Source organism: Benincasa hispida, chromosome 8 (genome assembly GCF_009727055.1).
Source record: "Benincasa hispida cultivar B227 chromosome 8, ASM972705v1, whole genome shotgun sequence".
In the NCBI taxonomy this organism is placed as follows: Eukaryota; Viridiplantae; Streptophyta; class Magnoliopsida; order Cucurbitales; family Cucurbitaceae; genus Benincasa; species Benincasa hispida.
The window spans coordinates 59,656,384-59,683,389 of NC_052356.1; the positions used below are offsets into that span (position 1 = coordinate 59,656,384).

A 27,006-nucleotide genomic window follows, 5' to 3' on the forward strand; every position below is an offset into this window, starting at 1 on the left:
TATGTTGGTGTCGTCGTCATTTGATAATTCCATCGCACCATGCGGAAGTACTTGTCGAATTATGAACGGTCCGGACCAACGAGACTTTAGCTTTCTCGAGAAGAGTCGCAGACGTGAATTGAAAAGCAAGACCTTCTGCCCAACTTGGAGGTTCTTACCGCATATGCATTGATCATGCCAGTGCTTGGTGCGCTCCTTATAAAATTTCGCATTTTCATATGCATTGTTCCTCCATTCTTCTAGCTCGACCAATTGCATTTTTCGTGCTTCCCCTGCTTTCTTTAAATCGAAATCCAGTTTCTTGACCGCCCACGATGCTTTATATTCTAGCTCCAAGGGCAAGTGACACGTTTTGCCGAATACCAACGCATAAAGGGACATACCTATAGGTGTTTTAAATGCAGTCCGGTATGCCCATAATGCATCATCAAGCTTCATTACCCAATCCTTCCATGAAGGTTTGACTACCTTCTTGAGTATCAATTTGATTTCACGATTGGACACCTCAGCTTGGCCATTTGTTTGCGGATGGCATGCAGTGGCCACTTTGTGGAGGATATTGTATTTGCGCAGCAACACCTTTATATTGTGGTTGACAAAGTGTGATCCTTCATCACTTATGATGGCATAGGGAGTGCCAAAACGCGTGAAAATATTTTTCTTCAGGAATTGGGAGACTACTACCACATCACTTGTGGCACATGCAATTGCCTCTATCCACTTGGAGACATAGTGAACGACTAATAGAATATAGTGCTTACCATTTGAAGAAGGGAATGGTCCCATGAAATCAATCCCCCATACGTCAAATATTTCCAGCTCCAAGATAGTATTCATTGGCATTGCATTCTTCCATGAAATGTTGCTGGTACGTTGACACCGATCACATTTCATTATGTAGTCAGCAGCATCTTTAAATAATGAAGGCCAGAAGAATCCACTTTGTAAAACTTTTGCTGTAGTATGTTGTCCTCCAAAGTACCATCCATATGGCGAATCGTGGCACTGCGATAATATGCGTTGTTGAGCAGCGTCTGGGATGCATAATTAAATGATATGGTCTGCACCTCTTTTGTACATATGCGGCTCATCCCAATAGTAGTTTCTGCATTCATTCTTGAGCTTCTTCCGTTGATGGTAGGTGTAATCTTCAGAAAATTGTTCACAAACCAAATAATTAATGATGTCCGTATGCTAGGGTAGTTCTTCTATGCTAAATAGCTGCTCATCTGGAAACACGACACTTACTTCAGATTCATTGTGGTCAACCTTGGGATTTTCCAGTCTGGACAAGTGATCCGCAACTTGATTCTTTATCCCTTTTCGATCAATTATCTCGATATCAAATTCTTGAAGGAGGAGAATCCATTTGATCAATCTCGGCTTTGCGTTCCTCTTTGTCATCAAATATTTGATTGTCGAGTGATCAGTATGAATGAGTACCTTAGTTCCTAACAAGTATGCTCGAAATTTTTCCAACGCAAAAATCACAGCCAGGAGCTTTTTTTCAGTGGTGGTATAATTAATTTGAGCAGGGTTCAGAGTTTTACTCGCATATGCGATGGGGTGCAAAATTGTTTTTTTCTTTTGTGCTAGTGCACCTCCCATCGCATACCAACTTGCGTCGCACATGATTTGGAACGGCAGTGTCCAATCTAGTGCAATTAAGACGGGTGCGGTAATCAGCGCATCCTTTAAAATTCGAAATGCGTTGAGGTAATTGTTGTCAAATTCAAACTTTTTGTCTACCTCTAGTAACACACTCAATGGTCTTGCTATCTTAGAAAAGTCTTTAACGAATCATCTGTAGAATCCAGCATGCCCCAAGAAACTTCTACTGCCTTCATGTTTGTTGGAGGTGGAAGCTTTTCAATTACGTCAATCTTTGCTTTGTCCACCTTCAACCCTTCTCGGGAGACCTTGTGTCCCAACACTATACCCTTTGTCACCATGAAGTGACATTTTTCCCAGTTGAGCACCAAGTTCGTCTCTTCACATCTTTTCAGACTTTTCTCTAGATTGGCCAGGAAGACGTCATAAGTGTTCCCATAAATGGAGAAGTTATCCATAAATATTTCTACTGAGTCCTCGAGATAATCTGAAAAGATCACCATTATGCACCTCTGGAACATGGTTTGCGCATTAGAGGTCGAATGGCATGCGATGAAAAGTGAATGTCCCATATGGGCAAGTGAATGTGGTCTTTTCTTGGTCTTCAGGAGCTATCATGATCTGGTTGTACCCAACATATCCATCCAAGAAATAGTAAAAATCATTCCCTGCTAATCTGTCCAGCAATTGATCGATGAATGGCAGAGGGAAGTGATCTTTCTTTGTGGCCGCATTCAATTTGCGGTAGTCCATATAAATGCGCTATCCAGTGATGGTCCTCTACGGTATTAATTCATTGTTCTCATTGGGGACTACCGTCATTCCGCCCTTCTTTGGCACACATTGCATGGGGCTGACCCACATGCTATCTGCAATGGGATAGATAATGCCCGCATCCAGCCACTTGATAATATCCTTTTTGATGACCTCTTTCATCGTAGGGTTAAATCTACGTTGATTTTCAATGGTTGCTTTGTGGTCGTCCTCAAGACGAATGTGGTGCATGCAGTATGCGGGGCTAATTCCTCTGATATCAGTGAGCGTCCAGCCGATTGCTCGCACATGCTTTTTGAGAATGCTCATCAACACATTCTCTTGATCTGCGTTGAGTGCAGAGGAAATCATTACTGGCAGCTTCTCATTTTGCCCCAAAAATGGGAACTTCAGATGTGTTGGTAAGGTTTTTAGTTCAAGAGTTAGTGGCTCCATGAGAGAAGGTTGCGTTATTTTTCTTTCTTCCTTCGACTCTTCTTCTTGTGTTGCGATCGGTCCTTCTTCCTTGTTTGTTTTTGATACGATCGCATTATAGACAGCTACGGATGCGTCGTCATCTTCTTCTTCATACTCTTCATCAGACTTTTCTTCTTCAATCAAATTCAAGTCATCTTCCAAATCTGGCAGGTCTTCCTTGTCAGGAAATTTCATGGCACGAATTATATTAAATTTGAGCTTTTGTCTGTTTATGCTCAAAGTGATCTCACCCTTGTGGACATCAATTTGAGCACGACCCGTTGATAGGAAAGGTCGTCCCAAAATGATGGGCACATCTTTATCGGCCTCATAATCCAGGATGATGAAGTCAATTGACAAAATAAGTTTATCAACTGTGATCAGCACGTCCTTCACCTTACCCTCTAGATGAACCAGAGATCTGTCGGCCAGTTGGAGAGTCACGGATGTGGGCACAAGTTGCCCCACATTTAGTTGTCGAAAGATTGACAGCGGCATCAAATTTATGCTGTCCACCAAGTCACACAGGGTTTGCCCAATATAGAGTCCTCCTATGGAGCAAGGAATAGTGAAGCTCCCAAGATCACTCATCTTCGGTAGGATAATAGATTTGGAACTTTGTGTTAGTGCAACCATGGCAAATTTTCCAGCGCCTCTTTTCTTGGTTACCATGTCCTTCAGAAACTTGGCATAGGCAGGCATTTCCTCAATCACTTCACTGAAAGGAATATTAACAAGTAATTGTTTCAGCATAGACATGAAGCATTGGTACTATACCTCTTCGTTTTTCTTCTTCTTTAGCCTCTAAGAGAAATATGGTAATTGGACTTTCACGGTTCCCGTTTCATTTGACTTTGAGGTTGACGCAACCTCAGGTTCTACTGCTTCATTTTATTTTTCTTCTTCTTACGTTTTCGCAATCTCAAGTTCAGCTGCATGGAGGTTGATCTGTTCTGCTTTTTCTTTTCTCCCTCCACAGTCTTTCCACTGCGCAATGTCACAACCTGACATTGCTTCTTGCCTGAACCCCTGTGTTGTGTGGAAGCTCGGTTGAATTTGGCAACACCCCTTGCGGTCTACTTTTGAGCTCATTTGCAATCTGCCCATTTGAAATTAAAGATTGTGGATGGACATAGCCTGACTTTGAAGCACCGTCTCATTTTTCTCTATATATTGCTTCAATAGGCTTTCTAGGGAAGAAGATTTCGGTGGTTGTTGTGAGCTACTTTCTTGGTTGCTCTGTTGACCGTTGCTGCGTTGAAAGAACTCTGGTGGCCTTTCTTTTTGTGCCACAGATTGAAAATTTTGTTGTTGATTCTTTCAAGCAAAGTTTGGGTGGTTTTTCCACCCGAGGTTGTAGGTGTTGGAAAAGGGGTTGTTCTTTATAAAATATACAGACTGTGGGTTTTGTGGAAAATCCTCCATCACATGCCCATCACCACAAGTCGTATACATTGCGGTGGTTTGACTTATTGTGTTGATTTGCCCACCTTGCGGTGTTGGACTGCCGATCCTCATTCCTTGAATCAAACTCATCATTGCGGTCATTTGGTTTTGTAATGAAACAATAGCACCGTTATTTGCATCTGAATCCTTGAGTCTTAATCTCTGATCGCTCTCCCTCCAGTCTTCATGATTCTTGGAGATGCAGTCCAGGATGTTCTTCACCTCATCATAAGTCTTATCAAGCAGACCACCAGCTACTGCAGCATTGGCAACGGTCTGCGAAGCAGGATTCAAACCGTGGTAGAAAATTTCCATTTGAAGGCAATCTGGCAGCCCATTATGCGGACAATCTCAGACCAACCTTTTAAACCTCGCCCATGCATCGCTGAGCGATTCGTCCATATCTTGTTCAAAATTAGTAATAAGTTTTCTTCGTCTGGTATTTTCTGTAGGTGGGAAATACTTCTTCATAAACTTCTCCACCACCTGCTCCCAAGAAGTGATCTCTCCTAGTTCGAGTGAATAAGCCCATTTCCTAGCCTGATCACAGAGAGAAAATGGGAACAATGTTACTCGAACTTCTTCAGCAGAGATGTTCAGGAACACAAAGTATTGCAGAGTTCAATAAAACTTCGGAGATAGGCATGCGGATCTTCGCCATGCCTTCCTCCGATTTGTCCTGTAGCCTAGATCATCTGCAGCATCACCGGTTTCATCTCAAATCTACTTCCATCTAAGGTAGGCCTCCTAATTCCCGGAGAGAAATCATAGAGGTTTGGCGATGCATAGTTCTTAATGAGCCTCTTGTGATCGTTTGCCAACATAATTGGATTTTCCATGACATTGTTATTGTTTGGTGCTTCATTCCTAGGCTGCTCTGCCATCTCTTCTTTATCGGATTGTGGTTTCTGTTGGCGTTCTCTCAATCTCCTTCGACATGTTCTCTCAATCTTCGGGTCATAGTTCACCAGAGATTGAGAGTTCTGCAAAGAAATCACAAAAATTACCGTTAACAACTATTTTGTCGAAGTCTCCTGTAACGGCGCCAAAAACTTGATGCTTAGATTTATGAGGTGTGGAAAATATGGATGATATGTGTTGATGGATAGCGTTGTGCACTCAAGTTTTCCCAGCGGAATCTAAGTGTAAATTCCTCTGAGTTTCCTGGTAAGTCAAGGGTCGAACACAGGGACTTATGAAAATAGTTGCATTGAAGATTTTTATGAAACTTGTGGTAACCAATGAATAATTAAAGTGCTGGGTTGTTCTTGCGTTAATGAAAATAATAATGAATGCGGCAGAGTTCGAAAAGAGTTGGTAAATGGGAAATACGATGAATGTGCGGTGAACGGATTTAGAATGGTTTCGGCTAACACTCACTAGGATGCGTTCATGCCTTGCGATCATACAACATGCATACAATAGTAAATCACCTCTCGGCGTAAATGCCACGGCTTCTAAGGCTAAAACGCATGCGATAAATATCTGATAGGTCTACAGGGTTTACATATAAACCTCTATATCTATTTATGCAATGACAACATGACATTCACACAAATATATGACCACATAGTATCATTCCTATTCCTAGGATACATGTGATGCAAGTTGACAAATAGGGCTTATCTCTAGGTCCCCATCTCTTGTTTATGCAAGCCTAATCTTGCTCTTTCGAGTCCAGATTCTAACCTAGCTTTCTCGACATATTAGGTTTTTTCTTTAGATTCTCTCTCGAGTAACTCTAAAGGGGTATTTTGCACAACATCAAAAAAGATAATCGCAAGCAATGAACTTCCTAGATCGTGTTAGCTGAGTTCTTCTCAACCCATTCAACTAGTTTAGCTACTCATGCATATTAAGAGAGTGAGCAGATATAGAAATAGAGTATCCATTGAGTAGATATAAGATGAAGTACAGAATAACAATGCAAGTATAGTAAAGAGCCTGGAGCAATTTCTTACCACTAAGTGTTACACTATTCTACTCGTGCTCTAAAGATATTCTCGCATTCGTGAGAATCAACCCGCTATCTGCTCTTATGCCCCAAGGTTCTCTCTCAAGTCGCCTTGGACGATCTCCGACGTCACCACTCTTCTTTAGCTCCGCCATAAAATGGAAAAGAAAACTATGAACAGAGCTGTGAACTTGTAAAGTGATGTGAAGTAATTGACTGCTTAACCCCTTCTCTGAAGAATGCACTTGGTATTTATAGGGCATCAAAGGTGAAAGGCGGCTTCTCTCTCCTTGTTGTACAAATGGGACAACTTTAATTCCTAACTAATGCACTGGATAATTGTCACCGATAAAGCTGGATGTACTTTGTGATCATAATCGGTTGTCAACTTAATTTGGATCCGACTGCCGTCAGCTTTCTATACCATCGATCTTAATTGTCCTTTCGTCCGGATGCGTCCACCATGTTGCGGTGATTCTTCTTAGGTGAATGTTTGCAAACACGATCAACACAAAGTCTTGCGGTGAAGTTGCGCTCAACCAATGTATTCCTATGATCGCATTCTTTGCATTGTGTTAATGCATTATTCTGCACAAAATATTAAGATCAACTGCTCTAATGCATTAGATGCATGCGACCACAATATTATAGAATTTATGCTTAATGGACGCAATTTAACATATTTCATCAACGCAATCCAACATTGTTTAAGGATTTAGCACTATGATAACGTGCATTTCTGCCCGTTATCATCTAACAACTCAAGAATTCAAGTATCAAATGTGTTCAGAAGAGTAGAAGCTTCCTGAGCATCTATAATCAGAAGAACTAATGTAAAAGTAGATGCCTAATTTATGGCTTGTTTGGAGGGTGCCAAGGAGAATAATTTTTCCTTTTGTTTACTAGGGCTGCCTGATTTTTGGTGTGAAGTAAGTGTTGGTAGAGGCAAGCGCAAAACCTTTTTTCCCATCTAATCAAATTGGTATGTATTATCTTGACCCCTGTGTAATGTTTGGTTATCAAACTGCTAAGGACGACCAAGGAGGACAAGCATCCATTTCTATAATATCAAAAATGATTTGATTCTTGTAATGGCTTCCAATGGACAGCGAAAGAGTGCAAATTTCGTAACCACAGTTCTTCCCTTATATAATCCACCCTACTTTATAGGGATGTGGATGAGGTTTGACTTTAAGCTTGAAGGCCTAAACTAATTTCTTAGAAACCATAGTTTTTGAGATTTCAGGGTTAATTATAACTGAGCATTTATTGTGCAACAAGTTCGAAATTGAAGGAAACTCAACATAGAGATTCAGTGAGCAGAAGCGGATCATTTCAAGTCCATTGAGAAAGAACTCAAAACATTACAGTCTACAAGAACAAATTATGCATAAACAATAAATTACAGCATGTTTCTTTAAATGAACAGACAAAGGATAGACTATGCAAACCTTTGAAGTACCTTTCTTCAAGTATCCCTCAATCGTTCAGTAATCGTCAACAGCACGAACTCAAACACAATGATCAAAACTCGATCATAACAAACGATTGATGAACCTCGATCACAATCGAGTTCAACTCGATCCTAGACCCTCAAACAAAACTAGAACACCACCACAAGAGTTACCTTGGTATTCTCGGTGTGAGAATCTAGGAGTTGTGGGCTCTGTAAGACTTTAGATAGAGAAATGGAAGATGTAGACGATCGAGTAAATGGAGGATGGATGAAGTCTATCGTATAGACTCAATACTCGATCGTTTAGAAAGAAGAGCCTATCGTATAGACTTACTACTCGATCATGTAGCAACGAGTAAACGAGTAACTATCGTATAGTAAACTCGGTACTCGATCGTGTAGTCTCTCTATGCTATCGTTTAGTCAAACACTTTTACTCGATAGACTTTCTGCGAGACCAATTCGAATGAATACGTCAACTTCTGAATTTTGGAAAACCATTTTCCTTTTATCTCACAGTTACTATAAAACTTCCAATAACCTCCCACTTAATTTGGTTATTAAAGAAAAAGATTAATTAATTATCACATAATTAATATATCATAAATAAATACAATAACCAAATTATCATATTATATTTATAACCTATATTTTTAATATTTAATCATATGAAACATATAAACTATAGTTCTTTTTCTATTTTAAGGTATTTAATATAAATCATATTTATATTAATTCATCCAATCAATGATGTATCAAATACATCATATCAATTATATCACATATAACCGAATCAATTTAATTATATTATATATAATCAAATTTTCTCTTGTTAATTTGAACACTTCAATTTAACCAAAATCTGATTCTCAACTTGAACCCATTGAGCTACCAAGGGGACCTTATGGACCTGTAGCATGAAGCTCCAACAGTACGTGAATAACTGACTAAACTTTTTAATCACGGGATCCACCATCAGTTAACTGTTGGTCACTTCACTAAAGACTAATAGTTGCGCTCTTCGCACTACAGATATATTTATGTGTCCATTGGATATAACTAGTCAATAGTGTGATGACCCTTCACAAATCGCTTGTAAGTATAATTGGGCCAATTTACCATTTTGCCCCTGTAGTTATATCTAACTCCTTAAACCACTGATTCCTCTAATGAACAATAAGTCATAGTTCTACTATGACTGAATCCTCTCTTCCAAAGAGAGGGTGTGGCCACTATGTTCAAGACCCGGAACAGCCCTTAAGGGAGCAATTTATCTACTTACCCCTACTTTAAAAAATGAGTGAATTCCGATCAGACGAATTCTCAAAATGGTAGACTTGTTGAGTTGGCGATCTGGTCACTTTCACCCATACAAATCAAAGGATCGCCCTCATGAGTAGGAGTTCCCAACTCACTCAGGATTAAGGTCATATAACCTATGGTCATCCTAGTGAAATGTAAGTCTCAATTATGAACAGCGTTATATAAAAAGACTAAACATTTCGTGGTTCAGTCTTTTACAAAATCTTTGTATAGGATACCCCCGCTCACATGTCTCCACATGAATGATCAAGATCAGACCATTTGTAGCACTTTACAACACTTGTAAAATGTATAAAGAGGGTCGTATCCGTAGTATCACCAAGATAAGGTATCTCTCCTTTATCCTTATACTACCGACCATTTAGATTATTACTTAAGACATGATCCACTTGTATATCTCCACATACATGCTTAAGTTACATAAAATAACCTTAGATCTTTGTTTATTAGATTGAGTAAAAGTTATAAAATAATATTTATTTTATTAATAACAATATGTTTACAAAGAGTTTACAAACTACAAGATTATAGGAGAATTAGGACACCAATTACAACAAAACTAAAGCTTGATGTTGAGGATTAATTTCAATAGTTGAAATTCATCACACAAGACAATTCCTCACCACGTCCGGATTTGTAACTTGAAATTCATCATAATCTTCTGGATTATCACTGCTTTCCCCTACTTCTTGGATTGCAAGATTCTTTCTCTGAGGACAGTCATTAGATAGATGCCTCATTTGCCCACACCTGAAACATTTACCTAGATTACGTCTGTTATAAGAGTTAGCACCTTTAATTTGAAAAGTATTAGAACTTCCCTTAGTTGTTGCTTCATTCTTGGTTGGTTCTTTAGGTTTAGTGGCAGAGAAATTTGAGGATGCAGTCGTCTGAGTACTCTCCCCCACTGGCCTTTTGTTCTAAGGAGATGTTTTATCCCATGTTGTTCATCTAGAAGTCCATCATTTCTGTTTTTGTAATTTTTCTCCTTCAATAGTTGTGGCAATCGACACAGCTTCTAAAAGGAAAGTCATTGGATGGAGGTGGACTTTTTCCTTGAATTTTGGCCACAGACCATCAATAAAGCGTGCATTTTGTTGATTCTCACTAATCAACCTTCATCTTGTAATCAGAATGCATCCTCTAGGGCGGTCCCCATTGGTTATGTCGATAATCCTGCCAATCTTGCTATGATATTTGTCCATAGCACCCCATATTTGGGAGTTCTTGGAACTGATCTTGATTTTCTTGGATAAGATCTTGATTGTTAAACCATGTTTGAACATCGTCTTCAATTGATTTAAAGTCATACCCTAGTAGATTATGGGGAATGGGTCTCGAATGATGTTGACAATAGCTTGTTACGCCTCATGGACAAGTTGTTACACCTTCTGAACCTCGTCCAATGTTTGGAGCATGTTGGAGGGGCAGCCTGATTTGATTTCTGAGGAGATCGCACCTAATCTTTAATTTTAACACCATATTATGTCTATTTTCATACCTTCTTTGCATCTGAATTTGGTTGTTCGTTGTGTTCTTGGTTTTTTTTAAGGCTGCCCTTGAGTTCTCTTGTCGTCTGTTCCATTACTTGATGCAAATTGATCATTGATGACTGCATGGTTGTAAATTTCTCATTGAACAAGTTGATTGAAAGTTCGATTGCCGCAAATCTCTTATTGACTGATCGTGGAGTAGTTGATGCTTCCGCATCTGAAGAGGAAGTCGAGTTGTTGCCCTTTACCACCATGACGCCCTATCATGTAGGGTATTCTGATACCAATCTTGAAGTAGACCTAAATCTTGGAGAAATCTTGAAGAGTATGAGTATTATTGATCTATCAAATGAATACAAAAGATCTCTTTAAATAGACCCAAAGGAAAGGGCTGGTACACACTTAACTAATTATAACTAATCCTAAGCCCCCTTTAAATAGACCCAAAGGGGAAAGGATTTTTTCCACTAGTTAAAACAAAATTATAAAGTAATACAACTAAAAAATATATAATTTTTCTAAAATACCCCTACATCACTCATGTTATAAATCTCTCTCAATTGTCACTACACAACAATGGCTACCTCTAATTTCTAATTAAGCACCACAACATGATAGTAAGTTACTTAGAATTGCACCAAGATTAATGTTGATGTCAAAATCTAGACAGAGGAAATGCATCTAACCTTCACGTGACATCAGTAATGAATTTTTTTTTGAAGAAAAGCATAATGTAACAAGCATAAAAGTGAAAACATGCACATCGTTCTGGTGTTTGCCACACGCACTCTGATGATTAAGCCAAAGATTGAAAGAGTGTGAAAACTTAGAAGTTTGAGAGTAGGATTCAAGATACCTCATATTTAGCTATTATGATGTATTTATAGAGGAGGTTGACCTAGGTCTTCTCTTGTTGTCTTTCGGAATCTAGTTATCTAATAACCTAATCGAATCCTATGTGGAATTATTGGGCTTAGGGCATGTCTTTGCAAAAGTTGGGCTCATCAACCTCAAAGGTCTGGGCCCAGGAGGTTGGGGTTGGCTTTAGCCTCAAGAAGGCTGGGTCGAAGGCCCAACTCAAGCCCAATGGCCAAGTTGACCTCCTCGACCTCGGTGGCCGAGGAGGTGGGGTTGGCCTCAACCTTGCAGTTGGGCTAAAAGGTCCTTCTCCCCTCCTTTGGCCTGTCATGACTCTACCTTATTTTGATCTCGTTCTCTTTTGTCCCTTATTGATTAGATTTATCTTTTTGGTCCAAAATCACCCATAATAAATAACAACTCACAAAAAAAAAAAAAAAAAACTATCGAAAGCACTTAGCTCGCAACTTCTTCCATACAAAACCATTGCTCATCACTTCGAAAATGTAAAGATGCTGTTTTCAGCATCTCAACGTTGTCCCTCGGGTTCACTTGCCCTTACAAGCTAGTGTTTTGGGTTTACATTATCTCAAACAAGACAATCCTACTGTATTTGTGTGGACAGTCTTTTTAAGTATGTCTTGACACGAGTAGACCCTGTATAGAGAATATATGGACATAAAAGAAAGAAGAGAGCATTACGTATAGATCACGTAGCATTTTCAATAATCTCTTGTATGGTGATGCTACTTGGTACTAAAAACTTTGAAGAATAAAAAGACATTGAGAAGGAAGTTAATATTCCCGCTATAGTAAAAGATAGTTGCAATAATAATTGAAAGTGAGAGGAATAGAATAGTGATTAAGTGGAAATGAGAGAGATGGGATATTGAATAGCAAGTTGGATGCACATATAAGTCTTATCAATTTGAGGAAAATGTCAACTGAACTCACATCTTCTTACTTTTCATATTGTACTTTGTTTGGCCAATTTTGAACCAAAACCCACTCTCCTGTTGTGAAGTGAAGTCTTGTTCATCTTATCCAATGAACCTCTGATTTCATCTCATCCAATCAATAATATTACAACCCAAATTACTCTTGTTGTGACTACTGTATGTTTGAAGTGCTAGTTTCTTTTTTTTTTTTTTTTTTTTTTTTTTTTAGAAAAAGTACAGCAACTACTAGAATTTGATCTCTAGAGAGGAAGATTATGTCATTTACCATTAAATTAAGCTTACTTTAGGCACATTGGACAATTGATTTTCATACAATCATATTGAAGTTTGGTTTCAAACTTTACAAAGTAATTTTTATATATTTAAAAGCAATTTTGAACAATTATGTTAGTGTTTCGAACGTGATTTTAGAATTATGAAATTAATACAAAGGACATTTTTTATTTGAGAATTTTCTTTTAACTGAGAAGGGCAAAAAATATATTCTTAAGGATAAGGGCAATCTTGGTATTTTAATAAATGAGTGAAATGAGGTATTGTTTTCGGAGTGATTCTCATTTCCCAGTCAATCATCCATCAAGAATCACCTCTCAACTAATTATTAAAAAATTAAATCAAATTCAACATTTGTCAAACAACAATATTCGAAAGCAAAGTGCTTTTGGCCAAAATATACCATAAATATTAAAAAAAAATCAAAACAAAGAAACACATATCAATATTTATCATAAAACTTTCAATTTCATTAAATTGCACCATAAACTTGAGTAATGCACTATTCAACTTGAAAAAGTCTTGTAAATTTTACCCTTCTAAGTTTTTTGTACAAAAAATAGTTAAAAACAAGTATTCTCCTCTGCTATCAATAAATTATATAGAACATATGCATGAATGGATTGAATAATTTAAAGAGAGAAAAAAGACAAATTTTTTGTTAGAATTAATGAGTTTTTCAGTGTTATTCAATAGTAATTTGTGCGATTGGTTTATGTTACAATCAGTTGATGAATTACGGAAAATTGGTCTCTAAACTTTCATAAAAGTAATAATTTAATCCTTTAACTTTGATTTGTAATGATTTTATCTATGTACTTTCAAGTTTGTATCAATTTAGCTCATGAACTTTGGTATATAACAATTTAGTACTTTCAAATTTGTAACAATTTAATCTCCAACATAAAAAAATTCATTAAAAATTATCAATTTTTACTATTTCATGATATAGACTTTATATTTTATAAAAGTATTCAATCTCTAATTAGTTTAAAGATTTATTTATGCAAGAAATCTCATTAAAGTTTTACACTAATTTCTATAATATGGTTACAAATTTTAAAATATAATGACTAAATTATTACATAATAAAATTTAGGGACTAAATTATTACAAATTTAAAAATTTAGGGGCTAAATCATTACAAACCAAAATTCAAGAAATAAATGATTACTTTTATGAAAATTTAAGAATTAAAAGTGATTTTTAACCTTACTAAAATTTGAACATCCATCTCCATTAAAAGAGAGTACATTAGATATATTAACCCTTTTGAGTTATACTCATCTAGTAAAAGCTAAAACTTGAAAGTAACAGTGTCTGGCACCCCATTCGGTCCTTCCCCTTAATTCCCTCCAACGTTGGGGAATGTCGTCAATTCTCTGCAGTCAGCTGCTTGGTAGAGGTAGACAGAATCACAATGCTCATTTCGAGTAAGAAATTGTAAACCTAAGCTTATGTTATGTTGAAGTTTATTTTCATACGCTTACTCTTTCACCTAACCCTCCTTGTTTTGGGTGATTTAGAAGATCTTATCATATCTTTGTATCGAAAGTTGTGAGGCTTTCGATTCAGTTAAATAATTGTTCTGTTTTTTACTCTAATTTGATATTAGGGCAATAACGGATCGTGCAATTGCAATTGCAACTTGAACATAAGTTCATCAAATTAACTCCTATATTGTTCTAAACTTAGCCAACCCACCTAGAAAAGCTAGATGAGAGTCCAATTAATCTAATTAGTCAATTTAATTAGATGAAAAGCACCATAATCAATTTGGACTAATCACATTACGAATTCGGATCTCGCTAAGATAAATATCATTTAGGAATTGCCTAAATTATCATTCATCATGATTCTCCCTAAGTTGATTAGAACTGTTGAGATATTTAAGTCTTAATTTATGTATTATGCATATATTTTAGGCTATAATTAGGTTATTGTCCTTTCTATAAATTCCCTATGTAAATCTCAAGTTAATATATAGAAATTATTCATTCAAATATTGTTTCCACATGGTATCAGAGCTCTAGGTTTTTTTTTATTGCCTTTTTCAGCCACTGTCGCCTCTCCGTCTCCGCCGACGGCCGTTATCGACGGAGACAGACCAAATCTGCGCTAACCATCTCGATCTGCCCAATCTCTTGCTCAGCTTCGTACAGTTTGTTCATAGATCTGTCTCTGCCAGCCTTTCCCGCCATCAAACTGACAAACTCGCTACAACCCAACCGTCTTTGCCTAGACCTTGTACCTCTACTCAGATCCGTTGATGTCGTGGATAGCTCATCGATCTTTGCCCATGACCATTGTCCAACCCGTCGAAGAGACTATATAGATCTATCGACCTTGCGCACAAATTTGTTCGATCCGCTCCACATCTGCCCAAATATGTTGTTGCCCAGCCTCTCTTCCGCATCTCAGATATCTCTACACCGCTAAAATCCAAGTGTCTGTCTCTTCTCTAGTACCAACTTCGCCGCCCTCCTTAGCCTACACAACCGCTCAACATGGATCCACTGTTCTCTGTCCTCAGATCCACATCTCTTCACTCAAATCTGCAATCTTCCCCAACATCGTCATCCATCAACCCATCTCAGATTTATGATTGCACCCAGTCTTTGTTAGTTTGACGTGTCACTGGCTTCCAGATCTGCGACTATGTATGTTCGTTGACCAGATCTGCTACAATGTCATTCCAGCTACCACTCGTCGCCCCTACTCCGATATACGATGTTGGCCCAACTCTACTACGAAAATGGACCCTCCGACGTCTCATTCTGCAGCTTTATCGCCCAAATCCGTCACTGCCCTTCCTCATCTCCAAAACGAAAACGAAGAAAGATGGTTTTTATGACCTAGTTTAGTGTTTTAAATAAGTCTGATTCGATTCAGTTTTAGTTCAACGGTCCGGTCTAGTTTGGTCAATTCAGTTAGCCCAATTGTTATGTTATGTTTATGTTTATTTTTTTTAAGTGTCTCTGTTTCGATTTTAAATTGGCAGTTCATGAGTTCTGTTTTAGATCTCTCTATGAGATCTCTCTCCAGCCCAGAAGTTCTCTGTGTTTTAGTTCTTCGTGGGTTTGTTTTCAAACCAAGATCTGCCTTGATTTGATTAAGGAGTTTTCTTTAGTTTTTGTATCAGCTTCAGTTGATTGCCTCACAAACTCAAGTTGACCGAATTGAGTTTGAGGGAGGATGTTGAGATATTTAGGCCTTAATTTATGTATTATACATATATTTAAGGTATAATTAGGTTATCGTCATTTATATAAATTTTCTATGTAAATCTCAAGTTAATATATAGAAATTATTCATTCAAATATTGTTTCCACAAGAACATAATTTACTATTAGAATTAATAGTTTACAAGCTATTTATATATCACGTATTGCAATTAGAAATCTAGCTAATGACCATACAACCTCAAGCAAAAATACAACCATAATCATTCAATCACAGGAAAAAATTCTAAAGAACAGTTCACGGAATTATCAAAAGATTTAAACCTCACAAGTTACTATATAGGGAAAAATTGCTCAAGCGCCTAAGTTATAAATAGTACTTTAGCTCCTCATTGACATCATGGTCAATAAGGTTGAGTTCATTTCTTCTCGACGCTCTGAGCCTTTTCTTTCTTGGCTCTTTCCTCTTCTTCACTTTCCTCGTGCAATTCTTTCTCGAGTTCCATCATACGATCTGCGCTATCCAATGACTTCTCAGGATGCAATGGAACTTTGATACGCTCAGGCTCCTCATTGAAAATTTTGCGATGGAGCTCTATCGCCGCTATTAAACATTCTGCCTCCTTCCTTATATCGCCCAGGCCTTCCCTTACCCTTTTGGCCTTTTTTTTTAAACTCTTTTGCTAACGCCTAGGTAGATGAGGCGAACTCACTTGCTTCGATGCTTCTTTTCCTTCCTCCTTTTTCACTTCTTCTGATAACTGGCTCCTCTTCAACATTGACAACAACTTCACCTTGTTTCTCCTTGCTTACCATGCTATCAGGCCCAAGCAACGATGGCTCAGCCCTAGCTTGCTGATCGCCTGGCTGGTTTACCACACCTTCATCAAAGGATTCGAGAGGCTTTAGATTTTTTATAATATTCCTATAGACCTCTTTTTCGTCCCTATGTCATGCCTCACTTGTAGTGAAGGTAGTTGGTTGTAGGTGAACATGAGGAGATGAAGATTGAGACACGACTATATCTAAGGGGATAAGCACAGGGTTGAACAAATTTGTGGAAACGAGATGGGATTAGTGGAAACGAAGGGGGATACCACCTCATAGAAGAAGGTAGGGGTAAATGATCGGGCAGACAAAGGGTTATTTTGTTCGGCCATGCTAGAAGAGTAGATATGACGTAGAGAAGGTCGGAAAGCTTTTAAGTTTTTCCGGAAAGCCTTTAGGGCACAGAAGGCTTAGGGTTTAGGGAAGGTTTATGAAAGCGCAAGGAATTAGGATACTCAAGAAAAGGGGTTTAAATAGGCGAATAGTGGAAGGGGAAACAATAGACTGCCTCGCAGTTCGAGGCAATCATGTTGTTGTGCACACTAATGGCGATTGGATGGAATGTCAAGCAGTGCGTCTTTTCACCGACCTAGGGTGGGATGACATATCATTTCCTTACCTATAATGAGTTTTTTTTTTAGATGTGTTGGGCTACAATTCCCACACATCAACAATCCCATCGCATCAGAAAACCCTAATTACCAATTTTTTTAAGAGGTGAAATAAATAATAAAACAGAAATCAGCACGCAAAAAAATAAAAATTAAAGAAGCTAGAAGAACAAAAATAAGAAATAAACAATCCAAAAGAAATGAGAATAGCAGTCAGACTAAAAGGATACACACAAAAAAAAGTGTGATGTGTCCCGTAATGGATATTGCGTTCAAGTGCGGAGACTCCTTGTATCGCATCATTCGAGCTTCCCTAAGTCTATGGAGATTTTTTCGTAATGAAAATCCCCTCCATAGTAAAGCTTGATTCTTTTTCCATTTACCTTAAATGTGTTGGCCCCACCTTCTCTGATCAATTCTACTACTCCATGAAGATAAACTTCTGTCATGATGATGGGTTCTAACTAGTTAAATAATAATACTTGTGTCCAATTTCAAAGTTTTTCTTACGAATGCATTGATCATGCCAACGCTTTATCTGCTCTTTGTAATTTTTGGCATTCTCATATGATTACAGCCTCCAATCATTTAGTTCCAACAACTAAAGCTTCCTTACCTTTTCCGCACTTTTCAAATCAAAGTTGAGTTTTTTCGTGGCCCAAAATGCTTTGTGTTCCAGTTCCAATGGCAAGTGGCAGGCTTTCCCAAAGACTAAAGCATATGAGGAAATCCCTATGGGAGTTTTGTATGTAGTGTGGTAAGCCTATAATGCTTCGTCTAGTCTTTGAGCCCAATCTTTTCGTGTCAAGTTAACAACTTTCTCCAACACTGTCTTGATCTCCCTATTTGATACCTCTACCTGACCATTTGTCTGGGGTTGGTATGGCTATTTTATGGTGAATATTGTATTTAACAAGAATCTTGATGATGATGCGATTGATAAAATGTGTGCCTTCATCGTTTAACGTGCCAAAGCAAGTGAAGATGTTTTTCTGCAAGAATTTCAATACCATGATTTCATCATTTGAGGCACAAGAAATCACCTCACCCATTTTGATACATAGTCAACAACTAATAAGATGTAGTTGTGGCCATTAGACAGTGGAAATGGCCCTATAAAATCGGTTCTCCATATATCAAATAATTCCACCTCCAGGATGACATTCATTGGCATTTCTTTTCTTTTTTCTGAAATGTTCCTGATGCGTCGGCATCTATCGCATTTCATGACATATTCATGCTCATCCTTGAATAAGGTAGGCTAATAGTATTCACTCTGCAAGACCTTCGCAGTTGTGCACTGACTTCCAAAGTGTCCATTATAGGGCGATTCATGGCATTGATAGAGAATGCGATGAAATTCCGTTTCCAGAACGCATTGTCTCAAGATATGGTCAGATCCCTTTTTATACAGGTTAGACTCGTCCCAATAATAGAATTTACAGTTGTGCATGAGCCTTTTCTTTTGTTGAGAGGTATATTCTTCTGAAAATTGCTTGCAAACTAGAAAATTGACAATGTTCGCATACCAGGGCAAGTATTCATTGATTTTCAGCAATATTTCATCAGGGAATGAGGCATTTACAGAAGGTTGTACACGATCATTTCCATGATTTTCAAGTCTTGATAAATGATCAGTGACCTTATTCTCTGTCCCTTTTCTATCTACATCTCTATGTCATACTTCTGAAGTAATAGGACCCATCTGATTAATCTTGGTTTTGCATCCTTCTTTGTCATCAAATATTTGATAGCAGAGTGATCTGTGTGAATGATGACCTTTGATCCCAGTAGATAAGGTTGAAACATTTCCATGGAAAAAACCACTGCCAACAACTTCTTCTAAGTGGTGTATAATTCTCTTAGGTGATATTAAGGGTCTTACTTGCATATGCTATAAGATGAAGAACCCTTTCTATTCATTAAGTTACTGCTGCTCCCATCGTATATCCACTGGCATCGCATATAAGTTCAAATGCTTTTATCCAATCTGGCGAAATTAGTACAGGAGTTGAGACTAGTGTTTTCTTTAACTTCTCAAATGCATTAAAACAGCTGACGTTGAAATCAAAAGGTCAGTCCACCTCTAGTAGCATGTTTAGTGGTCTGGCAATTTTTTAGAAGTCCTTGAAAAATCTGCGATAGAAACCAGCATGTCCTAGAAAACTTCTCATAGAGGGCAAAAACTTCTCAATGGCCTCAATCTTTGCTCAATAAACTTCTAGGCCAGTCTTAGAAACCTTGTGGCCGAGAACAATCCCCTCGGTCACCATGAAATGACACTTTTCCCGATTTAAAACCAAATTTATGTCTTCACACCTCTTTAAAACTTTCTTTAGATTCTCCAGGCACACTTCATATGTCCTTCCGTAGACTAAAAAATTGTCCATGAATATTTCTATAAAATCTTCAAGATAATCTGAGAAGATAGCCAACAGACACCTTTGAAATGTGCTAGGAGCATTGCACAGTCCATATGACATGCGACAAAAAGTGAACATCCTATATGGGCATGTGAATGTCGTTTTTTCTTGATCCTCGGGTGCAATCATAATTTGGTTATACCCCGCATATCTGATGTGTTGTAAATGTGATGAAATAATGGTATGAAATTGCGATGGTGAATTATGCATTGCACATGCGAATTTTCCTAGTAATACCCAAGTATAAATCTCACTAGGTTTCCTAGTCAGTCCAGGGTCGAACACAGGGACTACTGAGATACTATGCAACGGTAAATTTTGATTCCTTTGCGATGACAAAAACAAATAAGTTGGTTGGTGTATTGTTTAAGTATACTTCCTATGCAGTAGATTCAAATAATGAGTTGATGAAAATGAGAGTTACAATGAGTATGCGGTGAATAAGTTGAGAAGGGATTTAACTAACATTTCCTAAGATTGCATTCAAATTATGCGATCATGCTACACACACACAACAACATGTCACCTCTCAATGCAAATTCCATAGTTCCTATTTCTAGGACGCATGTGATGTATACGATAATGTTGATAGGACTTATCTCTAAGCCTCTATTCTTGTCTATGCGATGATGAATGATGCACACATACGCAAGGTGACCGCATACTATCATATCCTATTTCTAGGGTGCATGTGATGCGTAATAGCAAACAGAGCTTATCTCTAAGTCTCTATCTCTTTCTTATGCAGTTCTAATCTGACTCTCTCAAGCCTAGATTCTAATCTGACTCTCTCAAGTCTAGATTCTTTCTTTAGACTACTCTCTGAAGTATCCCTAAAAGGTGAATGACACATACATAAGACAAGATGATCGCATAAAATGAAGATCTTAGGTCATGCTAGCTAAGTGCTTCTCAACCCATTCAGAAATTTAGCTACTCATGCAAAATGTGAAGAGATTGAACAGATGTTGAGATGAAAAATCCATTTTCTATAAGTAAAGTCAGAATACAAAACAACAATGGAAAGTAGGGATAAGAAGCCCGATAGTAATGTCTTGCTTCCCGATGCTTTTACACTGTCTTTTTACTCTACTTTGCCCAGAAAAATATTCTTGCTTTCGCAAGTGTCGGCCCTCTTTCCTTTTGCAGTGCTTCCCGACAGTCTTTCGAGCTAACCAGGAATGATCTCTCAGCGTCTTCTTCTCTTTGCTCGCCTCCGCCTTCTAAATATATGAACAACTATGAACAACTAAGGCTATCTATCTTCTATATATGGCTATCTTCTATATGAGGCGAACGTCTATATGTGGCTCCGATGGTAGCCTTCGGTATTTATAGTGTTCAAGGTGAAGAAGCTTTTCTTTCTAATGATTGCAATTATGGAAGGTCATTAAAACTTCTGTCTGATGCGCCGATTAATGGTCACCGAAAAGTTGAGTGTACTTGCTACAGTGTGTCGTTAACGGTTTGTCAACTAAATTCGGATTCGACCGTCACCAGCTATTCTGTCCCATCATGATTTATTAAGCTTTCACCTTGATGCGCCGTCTTTATGCGGCCACCTTCTTGAGCTGCTTCTCGCGAGCACAAACGATCGCATGGCTTTGCAATCACAAACTTTCAATGCGAGCGGATACCGAATTCCCTTGATCGCAATTTCACATGCATTTTTCCTGTACAAAATAAGTAAATTGGTTGCTTTTATGTGATGGGTGCATGTGATCGCAATATTCTTAGTTTAACACTTTTGGACATGATTTTGTATATTTTTACCATCGCGTTACCTCATTGTTTTACTTATTTACGCTATAATAACATGCATTTCTGCCCGTTATCAGTATCCGTCCAAAAAGCAAAAGTAGTCATTCCCCGCCAATCTATCTAGCATTTAGTCAATGAAGGGTAAGAGGAAGTGATCCTTTTTTGTCACGGCGTTGAGTTTTCGATAATCCATGCAAATTCTCCAACCGATAACTGTAGGCGTTGTTATTAATTCGTTGTTCTCATTAGGTACGATTGTCATTCCCCCTTTCATTGGCACACACTGCACCGGGCTAGCCTTTGTGCTATCTGAGATGGGAAGATAATTCCTGCATCCGATCATTTAATGATTTCTTTTTTTACCACTTCTTTCATCGCAGGGTTCAACCTATGTTGAGGTTCAACCGAGCCCTTTTGACCCTCTTCCAATTTTTTTTATGCATGCAATAGGATGTGGCTTATACCCTTAATATCAACAACAATCCACCCTTTGGCTTTGCTGTATTTTTTTAATACTTTAAGAAGGGTTGTTTCTCTTTCTTTGGAAAGTGTGGATGATATGATGACTGGCAAGGTTTCATTTTGTCTCAGGAAAGTATACTTTAGATAGGCTGGTAACACCTTCAATTCCAGGACTGAAGGTTGTTCCAGAGAGGTTTTATTAAAGCCCATTTCTTCCTCTATATACAGCGGTTCACAAGTTTTCTGTATCACAGTAATTGCATTACATGATTCAACTGCAGTGTAGGCCTCTTCCTTTGGTTCTGATTCTTCATCTGCTTCCCAATCAAAGCTGCAGGGCCATTTCCCATCTATATCGCATGAGTGTACTTCATCCGAGTAGTTCATCGCCTTAATGATACTAAACTTCAGCTTTTGACTACTGACATTCATTGCAATCTCTCCTTTATGTACATCGATCTGAGCTCTTTCAGTGGAGAGAAATAGTCATCCCAAGATAATATGGACATCTTTATCAGCTCCATAATCAAATATAATGAAGTCCGCGGGAATGATGAATTTATCCACTTTAACCAACACATCTTCCAATTTCCTTTTCGGATGTACAAGTGATCGGTCTGTTAATTGGAGGGTCACTGAGGTGGGAGTGAGTTCTTTTATCTTCAATTGTTTAAAAATTGACAAGGGCATTAGATGTATGCTTGCCCTTAGATCGCATAGAGTATGCCCAATATAAATTTCTTCGATTGAACAAGGTATTGTAAAACTTCAAGGATCTCTCATTTTTGGAGGAATTATCGTATTGTCGACTTGCATTGGAGCCACCATCTCGTATTTCCCTATGCTCCTTTTCTTGGATATAATATTCTTTAAAAACTTAGCATAGGTGGGCATTTGCTCTGTAGCTTCCATAAAAGGATGTTGATATGCAGCTATTTTAATATTCTAAGAAAGCGTTGATATTGATTTTCATCGCTTTTCTTCTTTTTAGCCTTTGTAGAAATGGAGGTGATTGCTCGTCCTATGGTGTTAATGTTGTAGGAGTTGTTGTGGTTATTTCTTCTGATTCTTGTACTTCCTTATGAACACTCTCTTCGGACACACGATCTTTGTCTTGTTGACTTTTAGATTCATCATGCGATTTTCTTTTTATAGCTTCTGTTGTTATGTGTCCACTTCATAATGTCACCGCCTGATATTGTTCCTTGCCTTTGTCTCTCATGTGGTGAGGAATTTTTGTGGTGTTGGGAAGTGCCTTTTGTTGCCTATTTTTCTACTCGACTGCGATCTGGCCCATTTGTACTTCAAGATTGCGAATGGATGTTGTTTGATTCCTTCAATAAATTTTCTAAGGAAGAAGATGTGGATGACTGAGATGAATTGGTTGTTTACTGAAATCCATTTGATCTTTGTTGAAACCCTGGTGACCCATCTCTATGAGCATTGTGAGGATTGACTTGTGCTTGCTGCTGATTACCACCCCAAGAGAAATTCGGATTGTTTCTCAACCCAGGATTATACATGTTGGAAAAAGGGTTGTTTTTAATGAAATAGACAGATTGAGGATTGTGCGGGCATTCGTCAAAGGAATGAGTTTCCTCACAAAGGACACAACTTTCATTGTTCAATTGGGAAATTGCATTCACTTGCCCACCTTTCGCGTCAGTCTTGGTCATGCTTATCGCCTGCAGCAAATTTTTCATTGCATTAACTTGTGCTTGCAGAGATGCAATAATGTCATTATTCTGAGTTCTGTTCATTTTAGAGCCATATTCATTTTCCAGCCAATCTTCATGATACTTTGAGATCCGATCCAAAATATTCTTGGCCTCGATATATGTCTTGTCCAGTAGTTCTCCTGCCGTAGCAGCATTCACAGCAGCTTGTAATCCTGAGTTCAAGTCATAATAAAAGATTTCCATCTAGAGACAATTAGGAAGTCCGTTATGCGGACAATCCCTAACTAATCTTTTGAATCTCGCCCATGCATTACTAAGCGTTTCTAATTCTCCTTGCTGAAAGTTTGTAATCAGCCTTCTTCTCTTTGCATTTTCTATTGGTGGGAAGTACTTTTTCATAAACTTCTATACTACTTGTTCCCATGAAGTTATCTCCTCTAGTTCAAGCGAGTATGCCCATTTTCTAGCTTCATCGCATAGTGAAAATGGGAATAATGCTACTCGTACTTCCTCTGGTTTGATGTTTGGAAATACAAAGGTGTTGCATATTTTAATAAAACTCCTCAGGGGAGTGTGTGGATCTTCACCATATCTTCTCCCAAATTGACCAGTTGCTTGAATCATTTGAAGCATTACGGGCTTCATTTCAAATCTTGTTCCATCCAAGGCTGGTCGCATGATTCCTATAGAGAAATCATACAAGTTGGGTGACGCATAATCCCTGATGGGTTTATTATGAACATTTGCCAACAAAATTGGGTTGACAAGTGCTTCATTGTGATTTTTTTCCACTCATAGTTCCTCTAGGTGGTTCTGCTGCTCAGCCATCCTACGAGCTTTGTTTTGTCATCTTCTTTTGTTGGCTCTCTGTCTTCTTTGAAAATTTCTCTCTACTTCTGGGTCGTATATGAGCTCGGGAGTATTTCCTTCACTCATATAGTGCTTGCGCCTTTCTCGTAGTCAAGGTACAATACTCTAGAAATTCGAGGTCTGCAAAGATCAATAAGAATAGTTTTGGCACACTTAGTTACCACAATCTTCAACAACGGCGCCAAAAACTCGATGCTTTAATAACATGCGATGAATTGATAAGACTATTGCGGTTTAACGCTTAGTTTTATCTGATCGAACCCAAGTGCAAATTTGGTCAGATTCCTAGTGAGTTCAGGGTCGAACGTAGGGATTGCTTGCAAATGTGCAGTGAAACTAAAAATATGATTATAGTGCAAATTGAAATGTTCGAAATGATTGAGTGAATGAGCTATTTTAAATACAAGTATTATGCGATGAAAATTATGTGTAAATGAAACAATGTGAATTTAATGATAGATATATGATGAAAGGGTTAAGAAGAATTGTCACTAACACTTCCTTAACAACTAAGTGGATTATGCGATCAAGCGATGCACTCAATGTTACGTCCAGCACTTCTCAGTGTATATAGCCACATTATCTTATTTCTAAGATGCATGCGATGAGTGCAAAGTGCAGAGGATATACTTATTTCTAAGAAATATCTTCTCTTGTTTTATGACATCAAAATATAAAGTCTTTCAAACTTAGATTAAATTTACTTAGAACAATCTCTCAATTGATTCAAGCAAGTCATATAAGCATGTATAAGACAAGTTGATCGTCTGATTCTTTTGTTGTTTAGTAGTGTAAGTTGCACACTTCTCAACCCAGTTGACAATTTAGTTACGAATGATATTGATGGAAAAGATGGACAAAAGATTAAGATGAACATGTATTTATATTGGAAAGTTTGAATTTGTCAATATAGAAAGTACAATGCAAATACACAAAGAAAAAGAAAGGAGTATAGAATCAAGTCTGGTCTGCAATTCCTTACTCCCTACGACTCCTTTGATGACTGTTTCACTTAGAACATTAAACAGTGGTATCCTTCTAACTATCAAATAAATGCATAAAATACAGGAACAATACCAAGCTACCTCATCTTAGGGAATGTACTATGTGTCTTGAGCATTCTATCGAGATTCCTTCCTGGGAAGATGAACCAGAGAGATTGCTGCTTTTTAACCCCGAACATGACATATGGCTTGCGGCAGATCAATTGATCATTGGTTGGCTTTACAACACAATAACGCCCGAAGTTTCCACACAAGTCACGGGACACGATGAAGCCAAATCTTTGTGGGAGTCAATTCAAGAGTATTGGAGTGCAATTCAGATCGCAAGAAGATCACAACAGACAAATGCTACAAGAAACTCGCAAAGGTATGATGACCATGTGACTACCTGTCTACCATGAAAATTTATTTTGATAACTTCCAACTTGTTGGATATCCTATGGGTATGAGAAGTTTTATTTCTTATGTTGTTGTTGGACTTGGTGATGCATATACTCCAATTATTTGTGTTATAAGAAGTCAAGAACTGTCTTGGAGCAAAATATAGTTTGAATGATTGTCTTTTGAAGAACGTTATGAACATCTTCAAACTCGTAAGAACTCTATTTCAATTAATCTTGTGCAAGCTGAGAAACTCAAGAACAACCAACCATCATCCAACCCGTCTTCATCAAAACAGTTCAATAGATCTCCCCAGAATCAATTCAATCGTGGAGGAAGGAATAGGGGACAAGGAAGGTATTCCCCTTATCCATTCAATAACTGGCCTATGTGTCAAATTTGTGGAAAATTAGGGCATGCGGCTGTCATTTGCTATCACAGGTATGATAAGAAGGATAACCACTGGCGGAGTCCAACAGTTCAAACACCAATCCTGCCTCCCCTACCTTTGTCGAACCTTCTACTCTTCTTCCTTATCTCGATACTATCCAAGATTCTGCTTGGTATTTGGATAGTGGAGCAACCAATCACATCATATATGAGCTAGGCAACCTCACATTCAAAGAGAATATTCAGGTATGACCAAAGTTACTGTTGGTAATGGTTATAAATTGTCTGTTACTCACATAAGGATTGTTAATCTCAATTCTAATTTTGGAATTATTACTCTCAAGAATTTCCTTTGTGTTCCTGGAATAAAAAAGAATTTAATCAATATTTCTCAACTTGCCAAGGAAAATTCAATGATTGTTGAATTCTCTGCTTTGTTCTGTGTTGTTAAAGAAATGAAATCCAAGGTCATGGTGTTGGAAGGCATCGTTGAGAATGGGCTCTACTGGTTGCTAGGATTTTTGGAAGCCTCAAACCTATCTATTGGAAATAAGGAAGCTTTGATGATCAACATAGGAGCAACCATTTCTGTGAAGACCACAATCCTCAATGCTACAAGACACTTGACACCTCTTCTTAGTCATGCTTTTGTCTCTTATACAAAAAATGTATGGCATCAAAGATTAGTCCATACTTCTTGAATTTTGAGTCAAGTTCTTCATCAATGTAAAGCTTCCATTAAAGATAATGAAAAAGAGTCATTTTGTAAGACTTGTCAATTTGGAAAATCTTATAAGTTACCTTTTTTTCCT

At 37.9% G+C, this 27,006-nt stretch overlaps 1 long non-coding RNA gene and 1 other non-coding gene across 2 annotated transcripts; both read left to right on the forward strand.

Moving 5' to 3' along the window:
- The first annotated feature begins 4,618 nt into the window (after positions 1-4,618).
- Positions 4,619-4,725, forward strand: LOC120084359. Its single transcript, XR_005483718.1, has one exon. It is a non-coding gene; the product is annotated as a small nucleolar RNA R71 (small nucleolar RNA).
- A 9,174-nt stretch (positions 4,726-13,899) lies between these two features.
- Positions 13,900-26,948, forward strand: LOC120083716. Its single transcript, XR_005483524.1, has 3 exons — positions 13,900-14,036; positions 25,488-26,440; positions 26,648-26,948. It is a non-coding gene; the product is annotated as an uncharacterized LOC120083716 (long non-coding RNA).
- The last annotated feature ends 58 nt before the right edge of the window (positions 26,949-27,006 follow it).